Source organism: Nomia melanderi, chromosome 4 (genome assembly GCF_051020985.1).
Source record: "Nomia melanderi isolate GNS246 chromosome 4, iyNomMela1, whole genome shotgun sequence".
Taxonomy (NCBI): Eukaryota; Metazoa; Arthropoda; class Insecta; order Hymenoptera; family Halictidae; genus Nomia; species Nomia melanderi.
In genome coordinates this window covers 12,456,242-12,471,642 of record NC_135002.1, presented here as the reverse complement: position 1 = coordinate 12,471,642, position 15,401 = coordinate 12,456,242, and the positions used below count along the sequence as shown (strand labels likewise).

The following is a 15,401-nucleotide window of genomic DNA, read 5'->3' as shown; positions in this document are numbered from 1 at the left end:
ACTTCTCTTTCAAAAAGAAAGGTAGAAGTAGATTGTGCTGTCAATTAATGTAATATTTGGTGTTACAATAATTGTGTTTTAAATTATTAAATATTATTTCGTAAAAGATATATTAGATTCAAGAAAGCTTATTTCATTTCATGTTTCACATTTTCTGAGACATCAAAGCGATCTTGAGTTTTTTAAATGGAATCATTTATTAACTTTAGTCCCGATGTATGTTGTATTATAATGTAAAACAGTTTTTTTTTATCAAATCAATACGCAACAGGTTATTTTAAATGGCAGTTCTCATTGACGCACTCTGTATGCATCTGGGGAATACGTGTTTGCGTAACAACGTTTGCTATAATACAACTGAACGTCAGATATGTGTGTGTATCTCATTATCGAACTCGGTGACTTTGGCCGTGTTACAGAATGCTTAGTTCATATGATAATTTACGTTAAAGGGATCCATTGGAGAATTTCTCGGTTAATAGAACGCAATTTGTTAGAAAGGCAAATTTTTATTAGATGTATATTCTTATTGCATTTTATTGTACATTTTTATATAATTTAATTAATCACAGATATACTTTTATAAATTTATAAAGATGTTATAAATTTTATATTTATCAATTTCTAAAATTCATAATATTTTTATGGATTTCTAAAATTCCTAATATTTTTATGCATTTCTAAAACTTATAATATTTTTAAAATTCTTAAAATTCATAACATTTTTATTCATTTACAAAATAAAATAATATAAATGGGTTAAGACGGTATACAATGTTTATGCCTGAAAGTGACTGGGTTTTCTGGAACCAAAGAATCCTTGTGCAACATCCTAACAGAATATACGTTATGGTTTATGCATCGTACCTGTAAAGGTAGCGAAGAAAAATGCGCGCATACACGAGAAGCTGAGAAACGAACTTTTAAGGGTAATCGGTATACGGCAGAAGCTGATACTAGTTTTACTATCGTGTGAGGAAAAAAGCTGAGAATAAGGGTGATGAAATTCTCGTAAACAAAGAATATAGTTATAGCGTCCTTAGTCTTTTTTTCTTGGTTCTTTCATGAAGAGGAAAGGTCCCTTGGGATAGCAAATTAGAGTAAGTGCCATAAATTCCTAACTGTCTGTCTTAAAATCGCTTGCAGAACTTTAAACGAGTTTTCCTGGGAACTTAGTTTTTCAACCTTGTCCCACATTTTTCTCGAACATTTCTCGCTTGATCGATTCGTCCTTTTAAACGCCTGTATTATTATATTTAGATATCCCATATGAATTTTATATTTAAATTATTTTTGTTTCTATTGAATAAAAAAGAAAATTACTAAAAGAAGTCTATGTATAACAAAGAAATCATCCTAAAATTATTTCGAATGTGATTTCAAAATCATCATTATTTTTATTGGCAATAATATCTGCTTTTCACAATATAATATAGTAATTAGTATTAAGACGAGTTCATCGTCACAACATTAAAGTAACATCGTACTAAAAGCTGATTCTCATTTGTCTCAGTACAAACATAGTAACTTATATAAATAAAAAATAATGAATCCATGTATTTTCAATAAAATTCCAAAGATTACCAAAAAAAGGTAAGTCTCCTCTCCCAAAAAGATTTCTTAAAATTCCTATTCTCCTTTCATTTTATACTACAATTCAAACTATAACCTCCAAATTTCCAACTTCTTCCGAAGTTCCGGTGTGTTTCTTCTCGAAATGCAACATATTCTTCGTATCGCTGTCTCAGAATCGCCAAAAGATCTGTCACGTGCCGTCCGTAAACTAATGTCTTATTAACCGGGACTGAGCCGGAAGCCGTATAGTCGCGCTTTTTAATGTCGCTTCGTTTTTCCGGCCAGTCGAGTAATGGAAAAGTCGGACGACGACAAGGAAGCAACAGGGATTCGGGCAAGGGGGCGGGATAAAAACGTAGCTACAATTGAGCAATCTCATGATTGGAGACCTTCCATGAGAGAGGCTGCAAGAGGTCTCCCTGACCGTGCGATGGTTGCTCGCTGTCCTCACAGATAAATCCGTCCAATCCTCCGAGGAGCACCATTCGCTGTTTATTCACTGAGTTTTCTTTGATTTTGCGAACGACCAAGTCGGTTCTGTTTCCTCGACGACCGGGACCACTTCGCCTTGCTCCCGCTTGCTCCCTTTGAAAACTCCGGCCACTATATTGATTAACGTTTAGCTTTACATCGCGCTGCAGAACTAAATCTATCCGGGAAGATTCGACATCTGTCGATAATGTCTTAACCCACGAGTGGCGATGCTTGGGTCTATATTGTCCGTATTGACGATTTTCTGAATAGTTCAGTTTTACACTTATTGAGTTAACCTAACTTAAATTGATTGATTCCTTAATTCTTAATTGATTGATTTGTACAAATTGTTCTTTTAAATAGATAGTAATATTTGTGACTCTTGTAATATGATAATAATAAATTATTCAGTTTATGGTAGTGTAATGTTAAGAATTTTCAGTGTTTTGTCTGTTGGACACTACTTATTAGTTATGGTACGTCAGTATAGGTACTAGATTGTTAATGGCTAAGTTGTCAATTGATTATATCAAACTTAGTAATAAGATCGATGTAAAAGTACATTTCAGAAAGTATCTAGAATTATTATTAAGCAACGATTTAAGTATTCCAAGACATTGTTCCTCAAGAACTTGTCAAAAATGGTTACCCTCTGAGAATTAAAAGCCACTGTATATACCTCAATCTTTCTACGGTTTATAGTGGAATTTTGTAATAGCCAACAACAGGCGGCGTGAGAGTTGAAATCTACCGGCGATTAATTATTATCGACTATCAATTCTTACCGTTTCGGAGAATTCGATTTGAAACTTCGACCCGGCAGTTGCTGACCTCCTACTTCGTGGTTTACTAGTGTAGTTTGATAGTTGCAATCACTGGGAGTATAGAAGTTGCCTCTATAGTTCATGTTTCAGGTTCGTTGATGTGTAACTAGAGGAGCAGGGCATCTAATTGTCTCAGTGTTTACTCCCAGCGGTTTGTGGAACACACTGAAGGGGTTTGTGGATCATGCACGACCAATCCGAGCACGCCTTTCGAGTTTGTGCTAAGTTTGTTGTACTCATTAGAAATTGTTTCGCTTGTGGTTTAACTTTCGAAGACTTTTATGCTTTTGTTGAAACTAACAAGTATTTGGATTATAATAAGAGTATGATTATTTTGTTGGAAATCTGTTTGACACGTAGGTGTCGTTACATTTAGATAAGTACAGGGAACTCTCTGTACTTCATTTTAGTATAAACGTAATAGTATCAGATTATTCAACGTATCTTATCCCAGTTATTAAGGAAGTTCGAAGACAAATTTCATTTCATTAAACTTTATTAAACTTTCTTCGTTAACTATTTACCATGTTTCAGTGTGCAACATTTATTCGTATTTCTCAGTAGAAATGCTACATTGAAAAGAAAATAGTATAAGATTTTCTTACGAACTCAATATTTCATTATCAAAAATAAGTTTCACGTCATTCTTCTAGCTCCAGTAGATTTCAAGACACTTACTCAAATACGTTTCTCATCCCCATATTAATAGCTAGTCCCACCCTTAATTAATATAATAAAAAGATACATTTAATATTCCTAGTCAGTTCAGGTAAATGTACCAATAACCAACTAGTTCAGGTTAAAATTAAGGTTAAATACATACAATTACGTAATATTTAATATAAATATGTAATGTAAAATATTGAATATAAACTTTCACACTTTCACGTTGGTCGGTCCCTTTTCAGTGCGCAGTAATCTGAGTAACAATAACGCGTATCCGGTTCTTATCGGTTGAAAATTGGTAAATACGTGAAAGTGTTCGCTTTACATCGCGGATTTATCAAGCTACTCCCATTACACAGGGGCCAACCCATTGAATGGCATTAACGTTATCGACAGTTTTTCTTCAGCTCTCGTTAACATGGTCCAAAGCACCACTTCGTCCGAATGCCAGTCGACGAATGTGGGCGTGATTGAAATGCAACCGGATATAGTTACTCAAAAAAGTGTCCGCCCATCTGTATGAACGGAATGTTTTAGCCAATAAAGTAATGTTCTTTTTTCTGTAATAAATTATATACAATTTCTTAATTGACAGTATCCCAAGTTAAAGTACACGAATCAAGGTTTATGACCATATAAATTATACTTAATAAATCTAACTTAACATTCCTTAGACATCTGTCGAATTATGAACTACCGAATTAGAGTCTCAGAGATTATTAATTTTGTCATCAAATGATAATATTGCATTCTGTAGAAATCAAATTTTAACATTTTAACATGCCTATATATTAAGCAGACTCCAATACTTGGTTACGTGAGAAATGTCAAAATTTTACTATCTATGGAACAAAAATTCAGTTGTCTTGAAATTCGCCACGGTAGTAAAGAGTTAAATGAACGCATGTTACAGAAAAACTTGAAACCGATTTATTGTTCCCTGTTGTAATTATATAAACTGAAAAAGAAACGAGTATTTCATAATGAGAGATACGTTTATTAATATGTTAAATATTTCTAATTATATATATATAATTATATATATATAATACGCGACTGAAATTGGACCTGAATAACGATTCATCTGCGTTGATTCCCTTCGATGTTAACACTAGAACTACTGAGTACTCAAACTGACTTTTGAACATTTCTTCGTGAGAGCCACAAGTATGTAGTTATTAATAATTGGCTTACATATCAATTTAGGTATTACTAAATTAGATTTCGCAATCATTTCTGAGACAAGTATCTGGGCCTTTTCAATAATACTAAAAGAAGAAATCGGGAATGGATCATTTTGATCCATCTGGTAATTCTAGCGTTAATCAGTAATTAATTAGTCCTGGCCTATCCATTATCGAACGTTTTTCGATGTAAGCTTACTCACCGGGCAGCCGGTCTATTCGAAAAATACATAGAACCGTTTACCGCGGAATTAGCAACGAGCTCGGCCGACCACGATATCGCGTACCGTATTCACCTATTACACCCCAGCGGCGGCGGCTGTTCGAATGATCAACGGGTATCATTGGGATGCGGCGGTAATACACGGCCGAGTCGCGGCGCAGAACGTGCGTTCGCATGACCGCGTGCATCACGTTTATTTGGTTCTGTAATACTTACGAATATCCTGTCCTTAACAAAATTTATCCGTGAATTTATTATTTTACACCGATTTTTCAAAATTTCTCCTTTTATTTTATGAATGTTTCGTTAAATTTATAATTAACCCATACTAGGTCGTATAGTATGGAATACGAATTTGTTCGCTTTCTTATTAATTTTTGTTCAAAATATCATTTCTTTAAATGATAAGATTCTTCATTTTCCTAAATGATAAGATTTCTTTTTATTCCTTTTCGAATTTTATGTTGTCTTTACATTATGTTTGTTCCTTATCGCGGTTCGTTGTGTGTTTTCCCTGTTCTTTCCTCTTTTCTTTAGACTAGAAAAGGTTCGTGACGGTTAAATATCGCTATTGGTTGCAACAGTGCTCCACGCGTGAAATGATATGCTTCGAAGGGTGAATCTTTCAGTCGATGACTGTGAACTGGGGAGAGACGAGCCGAGTATAATTGTACGAGGCACAGTAAACCGAAAACAGTAATTCATCAACGCATCCGAACGAATCGCCGGTAGTCTACCTACATCGCTAATCACTAATTAGCCAATTAGCTCAGGCAATTTTGCTAATAACGACCGCGAATATCGAGCGGATGAATGACACGACGCACCTGCAGCCACGCTAAAGGGGTATTCAACGAGCAACGATGCTGCCGGCCGTGTGGCGTTTCGATTATGGCTCCGCGCCGTAATTAGTATTCTATCGACAAACTTGCCACCTTTCGCGGATACGCTAATCAGGCTTATCGCGTTTTGCGTCTAAACAATGATACTTGAAGCGGTCGTCGATTTCAATCGATGGGTTGTATGTGGATCTGCGTTTTTATTTGAAAATACGTACTAATTTAATGTAGCGCGATGATATCGATAATGAATTTTCATTGTACAAGGTAGGGTATTAACCAGTTAACTGCGTTCGACGAGTATACACGTCATATTAAAATCAAACTGATGCTGATTCATTCAACCATAAATTATTTATTTTTTCAAATAAACTTGTCATTCTTTTTTTGTCTTGCTTTTGCTTTTCATTAGAATATATTACAGGTGCATTTGACGAATATGCGCTTCATTATTTCATTTCATTGCGAGCATTATCAGAGATCATTGAAATTAAATTCCACGGTTAACAGGTTAATATTATGAAACGGGTAATTTGACGCACGATTAAACGGAAATATGAAATTCAAAATGTTTAGATGTTGATTGTTAATTGTTCTAATCTTCGCCATTGTTATATGGCGAAAAATCGTCGTTTGAAAATATAATCAAAATATTTCATTTACATTACATTCTATAGATTCAAATTAAAGAGTTTTATTTTTTCATAAGGTTATCGACATTTCAGTTACTGACTTAACTGAACTTTTAGTCGAAAACTTCCACTTTCTGCATTCTAATAAATAATCAGGATGAATAGGAAAACATGGTTGAACAAAGAGTAGATAACTTTATGCGGAAAATTCTTTACAGTTTTCTCTAAATCGGCACAGTAAATTCCGAGATCTATTCAGTGTTAATTTGACAACATTGTTTCAAGAACGCATTTCAATTTCAAAGTTCAAGTGAATAGTAAAATGATAGAATACACAATATTTAGAGGCCATGTAGCAATCTTTTGTTCATATTTTATTTTTATCAATTTTTACTACTTTTTAAGTTTTCCTCCAGTGCACGAGTAGAAGCACGCAATAGTTGAGCAATGACAACGGTTGCATAATGATACGCTTTAGGACCAGTTAATAAGTTTAATGCGTTCATTATCTTCACTGATGCTGTTGATTCCTCATTGAATGCACATGTTGCTGCGTACACAGCGATATCCGTGATAGTGGCGCTATCGTGAGACACGTTTGGGGCAATTCTCCAAATAACAATATTTATTCTTTCATTGTTTCTCTACGTGATCTAACCTGCTAACACTGCGTTATAATACCCTAACCTCCCTGATATCTTCATAAATTACTTTTATTGCAACAAGTGCATGTTTTGGAAGATCCATATAATCCACTTCATCAGCGGCACGCCAACTGACCCTGACCTGCCGGCTTTAAACGGCCGTAACTTCGTTATTAATGGGAATTTCCGAATGAAACTTGGCTAAAATATTCCACAAGAAGAGTATGTAACCTTAAGTATATAACCTTTGAATATATTGCAAGCAGAGGAAATTTTACTCTCGAATAATCTTCTATGAGCATATAATTGAAGTATTATTGTCAGACAAGAAATATGCATCTGATAATAAGTGTGTTTATAACTAGGAATACAGGCACAAGGAATCATGATTCCAAATTGCAAATGATTTAAAATAAGGATGAATTAATTTCATGAAATTTCGTAAATTAAACATACGAATTAGTTTTAATTAATTCTTTTGTCATTGAATTAATTTTTTATATTATTAAAATATTTCATTATTATGTTTGCTTATTTTGGGAATAATAGTTTATATTAATTATATAAACTTCATAATATTATTCGACTGATACTATTCTAAATACTTTTTACAAGTAAATAAGTTATTTTTGCATAGCATATTGAAAATGGTACATTTCCATTTATAGTTACCACAAGTATAAAACTATGCAAATTGAATTTACAGATAAATACCAATAAACTAGAATTAAATAAAACTCCATTTCCTTCGTAAATAAATTCGGCGAATTGAGAATAAAATTATACAGTATTTAATACCATTCAGTCTTTCATTTCACGATTCGTTAAAGATTATTACACGCTGAAAGTTACTTAAAATTCCTGAGTCCAGGAATTACGCTCAAATTGTGTGTAACCACTGACTATTAAGAAGTAGGTAGTCACTTAGCGCGTGTCAAAAGTAGAAGCCACCGTAGCGATTACAATTTTCGGAAGTGAAATTCAACGTCGCAGGTGCCGCAAGAAGTTTGCAACATAATGTTGAGTTATACCGTGTAAATAGGAGCCTCCAGCTAAGTTAAATGGATTCCTCGGCTGAACAATACATCTTTGTCGAATTGCAAATGGTTGTTCCGCACTGGTAAACAGCTGCTGTTGCTTAACTACGTAGCGCCAACCCAATCTAAAGTCTACACCAGTGGTTCTTAACATTTTGTTTAATACAGAACCGCTTCAAATAAAAATTCTTTGTCCGCAAAGGGTTAAGTCAGATAGTGTTAAAAAAATTATGTAACATGATTTAAATGGTGTATGCTTAACAAACATTCGGCTTTAACACTCTCGCTATCAGTGTCACATGTATCTGACACAATTTTAGAAAAATTTGACATGTATTCTTTATCAGTTTATGATAACTGGTTGCACCAAATTGTGCCGTAAATAGATTAATTAAGTTATGAAATAATAAAATACATGTAGTATGTTCTTGGTCTGCAGTTAATTATAGTTTATCATTCTTGAGCAGCAGTTGAATCGGTCAGTTCAAAATTAGTGACAATTGATGTTATGTTGAAACAATGAAACATCTGGTCTACAGTGGTCGATTTTACTCTGACACCTTGATATCCATTTGATTCAACACAACCAAATGATTACATTTAAAATTCATTATTAAATTTTGCATAATGTGTAGCATAGGAAACATTGAAAGGAAATAGTTCTGTCTCGTAATTTATGCAAGATTTTTCTTTACGTTAGTTGCAAATATTATTATCGATGTTTCATCAGAAAACAGTGAATATTTATAATGAAAAATATTATCAAGTGCAAAGAATTAAGAAGCACTGTGTACATCAGTATTCTCACGAAAAGCTGTACTTGGTTTTTTCGCCCTTATCGCATCGAGGCTTATATTTGACACTTGCTTGCACCTGACGCAACTTTCTCTGATATATGTGGTTACCAGCTTCCGGCGGGATCGAATCGATCACGGAACGCTGTAAAATGGGATTTATGGGATGGCCAAGGGATCTTGCAAACTCTTTGCTCCCGAACTGCAACGCAGCATAATTTATAATCATATCGATAATTAAATTGATCTTGCGTATCCATTTTTTATTGTCTTCTACATTTTGTCACACATTAAAGTATAGTATAGAGAATTATTTAACAGGGTTATTTATATATTTAAAAGAGTATTATCTATTGAATGCAGAGATTATAATAATTGCATAAAGTGAGCAACGTGCACATAGCTAACTAAAATAATAATTTTGAAAAATGTACAATCGTTTTGAACCAGTGAAGAAATTTCCTAAAAATTGTTATTCTCATTAACACTCTATTATTTCTATGTTAATTTTACGAATTCATTTAAGTTACACAGGATTCTAACTTTGATATATCGTACTGCACGAAGATACAAAAAAGATCCAATTTTTTAAATCCTTGTACTGAAGAGGTTCCTCTGATCAATATAGTCAGTAGCCACGTCATAAGTTTAATTAGAACTCAGGGAATAAGGATATCCAATTAAGTAAAGATATCAAATATTAAAACAAGCAAAACAACTAATTTTCCCAATACTAAGTAGTTTTACTTCAAAGTTGTCCAATACTTTATTTACGCACATTTGCATCTCAACAATAACTGCTTATGTTAACGCTACAGCAAACTGAGTGTACACTGCTTGAACCAATGAAAATATGCAAAAGAGGATTCTCTTCGCGTTTGTTTAAACGTTAGCTGTTCCATGGAGTAATCATGATAACCTACCTTTATTAACAAAAAAGGAGAAAAAGGGAAATGAAAGCAGAACACAAGACATAATTCGCCGTTTTTATTTTCCGTTATCAGCGTTATCATAATATCGAGTGTAATTTGTATAGTGGGAAGAAACACTCTTCATTTGCTCACGCTGCGGACACGGAAACCGCAATTCACGCGTAGCGTGTCCGCGACACTATTTAACGTCTTCTAGTGCTGGTTTAGCATCTATCGGGCGTATTGTCGTGTATTTGCTTATGCAATAAACGTCAAATACCTTTCATACCGTTTCATCCGGTTCGCGCTCGCGCGTCGTCGTCGTCGTCGTCGTCGTCGTCGTCGTCATCGTCGTCGTCGTCATCGTCGTCGTCGTCGATCTAGCATCTCGTCTCGAGGACGCCCGACGGTTGTGTAAGACGATGGTACAAAACGTTCCAACTGTTATCTAATCTCGGAGAGTCGCCCCGTGTCTTTGCCTCCTCGGTCGGTATGTTGCTTGCGAAGAAATATTTACACAAAACATACCTTACCTTCCTCGTGTATCCGGCTTTTAGCCGAATTCGTTGCGTCCTGTCGTTCCAAATACCTTTCGTGCTACATTTCTTTAGAAAATGTTCCTTGGAGCTTTGCTAATTGGCGTGCTCTTCGACGAGAAAACCGTGAAAATTCCAATGGGACTATCCTTTAATCTAATATAGCTAATGCGTTCAATATAAATTTTCTTTGGACTTTTGGATTGCACCTTTTGCTGCATTCTTTTAAATTATGGACAAGTATAAATTGACACTGATAATTTCACTTGAATTAAATAATTTACTGATAGAATATCAGTGCATTATAATGTTACAACAATCTCTTTCAATCTTTGACAATTAAGAGAACATTCGTGACACGTAAGATGTCCCATATAATTCCGCCTTCAATCTCATTATTTCCAATTTTCCAGCTTGAACATTTTCCGATAACAAATTAGAGCGTATAAATTTATAACATGATAAACGATTCTCCATTGCACAAAAAGAACAACATTAATAATTTACGAAGGCCATTATCGTCGTAGAGACACGACTACTATCGTCATATGTGACCTAAAGATCGCCATATGTGACCTAAAGAAACTTATATGTCTCAGAGACCGACACAAAAAATTCCAAGAAACAACAACAAGAAAGGATACCAGCAACTCATTGCTACTAAAACAATCGCAATTCCTAAAGCTCTCCCACAAACACTAACAGAAGCATATCACCTATTCCACAAACAAACCAACAATCAAGTTCCCAAAAAAGTTTCCAAAAAAGTATGAAGACGCTGCAAAACAGTGACGATCCTCAAACGACTGTAACCCCTTAAACCTCTAAAACCAACCAACAAAACGGAAGAACCTAAACAATAGTCTTTGCTTGCAGATGACAGTCGGCATGCCGCCGTCGTAGAATCGACGCAGTCGTTCTCCCCGGTAGGACCTGTCCAAAATGTCCAAGATCAGCGTCGTACGTGCCGCTTAGCGAATCATCGCTGTCACGGATTCATCAGTAGGGAAAAAGGAATTTCTTGCTCCTACCGCGGAAAACAACTAAAAAAATTCAAATAGTGCAGTGATCCGGTGAAAATAAACGGGGGGGGGAGGTGGACAGGACAGAGGAAGGAGGACAAGTGGTTGCCGTCGAAGAGTCCTGGTGAGCGTAAATGGTCGAGGGCACGGTGAACCGGGTTTACAAGCGAACAGCCGTTCAGTGAGCAGCCGTTGGGAGCGCGGAGAGACGCGCTGCTACGATCGCGAGGGATGCGGCCCATGGGCGTAGGGTGGGGTCTTTGGGCACCGATAAGGCTTATCCGAAGATACGATGGCCGACTGCTCGGCTGTTGTCGTCAGTCGTAGTGCTCAGGTGGCGTCGACGGGATCGCCGTTCGGTTTAACTCACGCTGATACCGCCGCGGGTTCGCGTCTCTTCCACGCTCGAGCGCCACGATCGCACGCCGTCGATCGAGTCCGACTGATCGGCGCCGAATTAACGACTGCCGCTGCCGCGGAGATACGGGAGGACCTGGAGGAAGAGGAGGCCGTTTGAGCCGCGCCGAGACAGAGTGAAACAGGTTCGAACGGGGATTGCTTGGGTTGCGGATCGCGTGAAGAACGGTGCACGATAGAGCTAGAGATAGATCTTACGAAACGATTAACTTCGTTTTGTGAACGATTTCGAATATTTTTTAGTTTTAATGTACATATGTCTAAAGTTTCATTTTAGTTCGTTACGCATAAATGAATGTCTCACTTTCATATTTAATTAGGGAATAGTAACCGATGATACGGGATACCTTCTGCGTAAAATTGCCGGTGAACAATGTGTTAGAGTTGAAATTATTTGTTAGTGAATGGATTAATATGGAGTATTGATATTGGTGTTGATTTTGTTTGATATTGAAATATGTAAGAACATAGAAGTATAATATATATATATATATACAGAATTCATGTAGATTTAGAAGTTTTACTTATTTTAAGCTTCACGAATCACTGTTCTTCGTGCGATCACAGTCTGTAGGTGAGAAGGATAAGGATCGATATACATTATCGATCGCATTATCGAACCGTTTGGTCATACTTTATTTCCGACGCCATCGTGTCTCAGCACAAGAATTTCTCGAACTCTTCATAAATCAGTTTGTCATTTCAAATCTCTTTTAACAGAAAGATTAAAGAAGAAGAAAATAAAAGTGTAAAATGTTTCCATAGTTTCTATTTGTTCACAGTATCGGCTTCACAATCGTTTGCTCGGTTACGTTCGAGCCAAAAGCGTTATCAGTAACTGAATACGTGCGTTATAATTAAACATTTGATAGGATCGATAGCGTGTATCAGAGCAAAGAAAGGGTGTAACGATTGCTATGTCACGGAAATGGAACCAGCCCCCCTCTCCTCTTGTGCCTCTATCACCTTGTCGCCACGCTACGCTCCGAGTTTCGCGCCCCCTTTCTAATCGCCTTGTTCTCAAAGCGACTCGAGATTTTAATTTGACGTTTTAACGCGCGAAGTGGTCAACGGTAAAGAGAAGTCGAGAAGATGAAGAAGAGAGCACCCAGAAGCCGCTCCGAGCAAGGAGCCGGTTACACGATGAAAAGAGAGGAAGAGACAGAGAAAGATAGAAGAAGAAAGATCGAGGGGAAAGGGAGTAAGGAAAAAGGAGAAAGCGAGTGCGAAGGACAAAAGTGTTAGAGGGTAATCTGAAAGAGCCAAGGCTCTCTTTCCTACGAGCTTTCGCCCTCGCCATTTCTTTTCCGTTCTCTTTCTCTCTTTCTCTTTTTCAGCTTCGCTTTCTTTCAGCCTCTCGCTCCGGGAGACTACTGCTAGCTCGCGTGCTAAATTATTCGTGACCTCTTTGACACTTGACAGTGGTGACAGTTCCGGTAATTTTACGTCTATCTTCGTCCTCCAGACTCGAGTTTGACTTTCTTGCGTCTTCGCCCACTCTTCCATCATTTTTACCCAGTCTGCGCCGTGCAATGTTGCTGTTCCTCGCTCGGTTCTTCGGTTGTTCAGCAAAATTGTTATGTTTTTTATTGAGAATAATTAAGTCTCGTCAGGTTTTCGTTGTTGGTTTGTAATGGTTTCTACCACATTGTTTTTCGTAAATTGGTTTAATTGATCATATTAGTTGTATACTAGAGTTTCTGTTTATACTTTTGTATTCGAATCTAAATACTTTGCCTGGCCTGGAAACGGGTCTTGGTAAATTCTACTATTCTTATTCAAATTTGGTGCTCACTTTCGCCAACAATCCAGAGTCATAGCACTCCTATAGGTTTCTCCGCTGTGTCACCGAAAATTTCAAACAATCCCAGCAAGGAATTACTTACTATGAAACAAAATGCTTGCCATCTACTTACATACTAATATGCAACATACTAAATGCGAAAAATTTCGAGTTACCATTGACAAAACGTCATGCGTCTCCTTCCGCGTGTCAGTCTCATTTTCCCGAGCTAGTTTATGTAAATATAGAGGAATTCGATCTTTCAGCGCGGAACAAAGAGGAGCTAGTCAACGAAACTGCGCGAAAGAGCCGAACTCCGCTAAGAAAACGGCGGACAGGAAAGGGCTGCAATGGAGCGGCGGGGGGTTGAAGAAGCCAGAATAAAGGGTGAAGGAAGAGTAACGCCAAGGGAGATCAGCTGGTTCGCCTATACGAGACGAGTTTCTAATTAAACTGAAACTTTTAATTGACTCGTTGCGAAGCCGTTTCGCGCTGGAGGTGTTCCACGTACGCGTTCCAGCTATCTACGTTCCTCCGATTTCACTCCGCTTATACCGGCTCTTCTGTCTTCGGAAGTTCGCCTTTTCCGAGATACTTTGCCAGGCCAAGGTCCAAGGAGGACTTTCTTTATGACCACTTCGTTGCGGACTAATTAGACACAGAGAATCCGATCGTATTCGTGCGATATTACCGTGGAAAAGTGTACCAGAGCCCAAAGGTTTTGGAATTGCTTCCTAAAACTCAAATTTTTGTATGAATGAACGTTTGAGGTCTTACGCGAAATTTGAATTTGGCAAATCAAACTCGTATGGTACGAGTTGCTTTTTTCTTTTTGGTAGAGTTTTTGGTTTTATGAGAAAATGTTTGAGAAATGGTGTCTACCTGAAGAAATTTATAATAGTAATTTAACTCTATTGCGCGACAAGGGAAAAGTAATTGGCAAACTTCAATTTAGATAAGGAAAAGTAGCAGAACTTATGTTGTACTGTTATAGAGGGTAACCTAATTTGGTCACTTTAAGTAAATTATATTTTTTCCATCAAGATGGCTCCCATATTGTTAATCATTTCAACACAGTAATCGTTACTTACCAGTGTTCATCGACAAATCAGTATATCTTATTAACTATTAAGTTTAAGACTGATAAAAGAATATCTTCATAAGCTACAATACCAAAAGAAAAAATACTAACACGTTCCGTGCCAGACCGTTTTTTGAAGACATTCCGTTCAGGTCGCGTGGGGCGTATACACCCCACATTTTACAGTTGTATTGTTTTGTTTCTGGAGTATGCCTTACAATGATTAAAATAATGCAAAACTTATAACTGTCAAGAAAAGGGTTTAAGACGCATAACACAAGAAAGCAATAAATTTATTTTTTGAAGAATTAGTTTAACAAATACGTGGCTGAACATTATTCTATCGAGCGAGTCGCATCCTCGCACATAATATTTTTTTATGATGTCTATATTAGTTTAAAATAAAACATTTTAGTTGAAATATATTTAATATTATATTTATGTGACAAGTTTGTATATAATCAGGAAGGGATATTACGGTGAACTTTGTTAAGACATGGCAAACATACACGTGGTTTATCCACACAACTATTACAGAATGTTGCAACTTTTACAGTACAGTTTCCTGCCGATTGGGAATCGCATTTTTAACGTTAAAATAAATCGCAGTAAAAAGAAATTGCTACCACGCCGTGTGGGGCGTATCCGCCCCACGATCAAATAAACGCCGCGACAATAGTATTAAGATGCCCATTATTGACTGCATAATACATTTTTAATAAATTCTTCATTTTACAATGACAGTACCCAATGGCTTGA

General features: G+C 36.5%; 1 protein-coding gene across 8 annotated transcripts in view; it reads left to right on the top strand.

Annotated features, from left to right (window-relative positions):
- The window catches only part of LOC116425485 (CUGBP Elav-like family member 1-A), a 495,366-nt gene that overhangs the window by 58,352 nt on the left and 421,613 nt on the right, over positions 1-15,401 (top strand). For all 8 annotated transcript variants that reach the window (XM_076367228.1, XM_076367233.1, XM_076367229.1 and 5 more), the window contains exon 2: positions 11,216-11,903. The gene's annotated coding sequence lies outside the window, so the exon portion shown is untranslated. The remainder of the gene's footprint in view (positions 1-11,215; positions 11,904-15,401) is intronic.